The sequence below is a fragment of the Temnothorax longispinosus genome, unplaced genomic scaffold, assembly GCF_030848805.1.
Source record: "Temnothorax longispinosus isolate EJ_2023e unplaced genomic scaffold, Tlon_JGU_v1 HiC_scaffold_836, whole genome shotgun sequence".
NCBI classification, from domain to species: domain Eukaryota; kingdom Metazoa; phylum Arthropoda; class Insecta; order Hymenoptera; family Formicidae; genus Temnothorax; species Temnothorax longispinosus.
In genome coordinates this window covers 1-3,964 of record NW_027270710.1, presented here as the reverse complement: position 1 = coordinate 3,964, position 3,964 = coordinate 1, and the positions used below count along the sequence as shown (strand labels likewise).

At 30.4% G+C, this 3,964-nt stretch overlaps 1 long non-coding RNA gene across 1 annotated transcript; it reads left to right on the top strand.

Annotated features, from left to right (window-relative positions):
* The first annotated feature begins 2,638 nt into the window (after positions 1 to 2,638).
* LOC139825050 (uncharacterized) lies at positions 2,639 to 3,512 on the top strand. Its single transcript, XR_011735418.1, has 3 exons — positions 2,639 to 2,848; positions 3,184 to 3,355; positions 3,437 to 3,512. It is a non-coding gene; the product is annotated as an uncharacterized lncRNA (long non-coding RNA).
* The last annotated feature ends 452 nt before the right edge of the window (positions 3,513 to 3,964 follow it).

Below are 3,964 nucleotides of genomic sequence, written 5' to 3'. Positions count from 1 at the left end.
TAAATCCCATACTGTAAAATCAAATATTAAATAAATGTTGAATAATATGGCGAAAGACATGTTTTTAAACATTATTATGCAAACGAATAGTAACTGTGACATAAATATTAATCAATAACGAAACGTTAAATAACTCTTTTTTTTCGAATCATAGTATTTTAAATGAATAATTAATGTAAAAATTACATAGTAACTATGTGATAAATTGGTGAACTCTTTTTTGTAAAACTATTATTGCAAACAGTCATTACTGTGATCTACTATTACATCAACGTTAAATAAATATTTTTTCCTACATTCATTATTATTAAATTAATAACTAATGGTAAACTAAAACGTTAATAAACATTAATAACTATTATTTGTACAATACACTGTAACCATGTATACATCCTGAAAAAAAATTTAAAAACAATTCTAAAATATCTGTCCTGCTGATTGGACTTCGCTACCGTGTGGCGGCAGGCCTACTTTTTAAGTTGAAAAGATATAACTTTTCCACTAAGATTAATTAAGCTAATTTGGAATATGATTAAAGACAGATCATTCCGAACACTTCACCAGTGCCCTCCATAAAACACATTTTATGGACTGGCGCCCATGCTGCTCTTTTTATATATATACCGCAGATCTCCTCAAATTGTTTTGGAGAGCACAACCACCTCGTTGTAGCTTATTAGCATACCAGACGAATCTAATTATATACTTTGCGAATAGGAAACCTGATTTTATCAAAGAGATCTACACAAAGCAAATTGATAAAATATTCGATTTCTACCATACTTGGAAACTCAAAGTTAACACAGATAAATGCGAAACCATCCTGTTTAGACCAGCGATCCACAAGGGCAAATACCCTATCCCACAACCCTACAACAAAGTTCTGTTTTAAAAGATCCTAAAGCTGAAATGATAACGATTGCACATAAAAAAATAGTCAAATATCTTGGTTTACACATAGATATAGATTTTTATTTGATAAACATGTCGAGTCACAACTTAAGAAGGCAAAACAAACTTTTATAAGTTTGGGTCGGCTTTTTACTCGAATATTCGTAAACAGCAGGGTTAAAGTGATTTGCTACCAAGCGCTCATCAGGCCAATTATCGCGTACGGTTTCCAGATTTGGTACAACATTAGTTGCCTCACAAATGGAGCAAATAAGAGTCTTTGAGCGGAAGTGTTTAAGAGCAGTCTTGGAAAATACAGGTCTCCGGAGTCTAATTACAAAAAATATATAAAAAATAAAATTATTTAGAATTTAGCACACATATCAAGATTCGATAATTTCGTAATCAAGCTTACGAGAATTACTTTGCGAATGCGGCCTTAATCAAAGAGAACAGCTTAATCTTTCCAATGCCCTTCCCGGATGATAATTATATTAAAGGAACATTAAATTCAGGATTTGTCCCTCCTGAGGCCTTCCCGTATCTTGACAAGCACGGTTACCATTCAAGATAAAATGATGGTGCCTATCATTTATCACATACCTAGACGGAAAAACAAAAAATTATTTAATTATCCGAGTAATTTAAGCAGTATAGATAATAAGTCTCTCCTAAGATATAATATAGACTTACCAGATAAAGATACCTGCGACATGTACCTGGTTAAGAATAAAGAAAAGTATTGGTGGCGATCCTAGGAGTAGTACCCGATAAGTAACGAGTAAGCATTTTATTTTATTTTTATTGAGTATAGAGTCTCTAATTTTCTGTTTTGTTTTATTGTAGTTTATTTTTGTACATAACCCACAAAACCTAAAATAAAATAGCTAGTTTTTTACTCACCTTTTTCTAGCATACTTTTATAATGAGTTACGGAACACACTAGACTTAAGTGCAACACAATAAGATATCGTTTATTTTCTATTACCAAAGACTAATATGTATTCGATTGCGAGAGCCCAAGCTGGGCCAGACTGATTGTACCCTAGTTCATAAGAATTTTCTTGTTTATTGGAAATATATGTAATCCCGACAATTTATATGGTGTGCAATAAACATATAATAAAAAAATAAAAAAAAAAAAAAAAAACGCCAAACCTACAAGTTCTCGTCCGATCACTTAAGTCAAGCGGCGTTGAGCGCGGTTAGTACTTAATGGGTGACCGTTTAGGAACACCGCGTACTGTTGGCATCTTTTTTTTTTTTTAAGTTATTAGTTCTTTTATGTGGTCTTACTTTTGCTTATTTTATATCGTTATAATTTTTAAATTTTACATGTTATTGATTTTGCATTATATTGTATTATATTATATTGTTTGTATTATAATAATAATTTATATTATAATAAATGTAACACAAAAATTAATATTGATTTGTGAATTAAAGCCTGTGCAATTCACGAATCAAAATTGATTTGTGAATTAAAGCCTGTGTAAGTAATTCACGAATTAAATTTCATTTATGAATTAAAGCCGGTGCATTCACAAATTAAAATTAATTTTGTTAATTGTACCAGCTCTAAATCACGAATCAAATTTTAATTTACAAATCACTTTTGATTTGTGATTAAAGCCTGTGTAATTTACAAATCAAATTTTAATTATGAATTAAAATTGATTTTGTTAGTTGTACCACCTTTAAATCACGGGACCGGGTCGACCGGAATGGCCTCTCTCTCTCTCCGTTTCTCTTCTCGGGTACTATTCGAGAGAACGTGGATCCGTTGGATCAGTACACCGACATGCATATATACAAAGCCCTCGAGAAGTGCAAAGTACATTCTTTAGTTTATCGATTGGGTGGATTAGGCGCAACCTTGGACGAAGGTGGCAGTAATCTCAGCGCCGGTCAGAGACAATTATTCTGCTTAGTGAGGGCTGTGCTACATAACGCTAAGGTACTTTTTATTTATAACGTCGTTTGAGGAAGCTGATCATTCGCGTATTAACCTTGATACGTATTTATCGCCTAGATTATTATCAACACAATATTTTTATAATAAATTTATATGATTAAATACTAAAATATACGTATATCTCTTATTACACAAATATAATAGATAGAAATTAAATAATAATTTTTAAAATAAATTTAAATTAAAGATATTTATACCATATGTATTTTTTACAATTTCTGATATACAACTATAAAAGTAATGGAAAGCTATAATATTTCTCAGAAATTTAAATACAACAGTACTTTTTATTATATACTTTTATTATTTGTTTTCAGCACTGTAGATGACAATGAAGCTTATGATAATGTAGAATTACGAAATCAAGATGAAGAAGAAAAGTATTTTGATTCTGAAGCCGGGCCCTGAAACCGTTTTTACGTCTAATGAGTGCAATGATCAAAACGAGTCTGAAGACGAGTTGGATATATATATATGAGATCACTGAAGGTTAAATAATATTTTACACTTTACAATTGCCTCGCTTTTGTGTGTTGGCATCGATTCACAGAAAGGTTTATTATTCACTAGGAGCAGACTCCTACAAATGCACACTCTTTGGATCTAATCAGACATAGCCCTGCATATACATTGGGTTACAATAAAATATTTGTACAAAAAAAGTGGTTGCATATTTGTTATAATATATACCACACCTCTTCCTTTCTTACTCCATTTATTTTATAATATAATATATAATTTTTATTTAAAAAATTAAATTATAAAATTTTATAATATAAAATTCTTTTCATAATTTTTAAAGTTAAAAATAAATTGTTTAATAATTTATAAAAATTATTTCTAGTTTATTATTGCCAAGTTTTTTTGTTTTTCTTTTTTTGCATGTTTGTCTCAATATATTTATTGAATTTTACGTGTTTAAATTCTGCTTTGCATTCCAATTAAAAAATGTTGAATTGTGTTTTATAAACGCGTGACTGCAGAAAAGCAATGCAACGGGAGTCGGGAAACGTTCGATCAGCCAGTGAGCGATTATCTGTTGGCACCAAATTAATTTAATAATTATTATCGTCTAATCACATTCGAGAGAGCATGCCT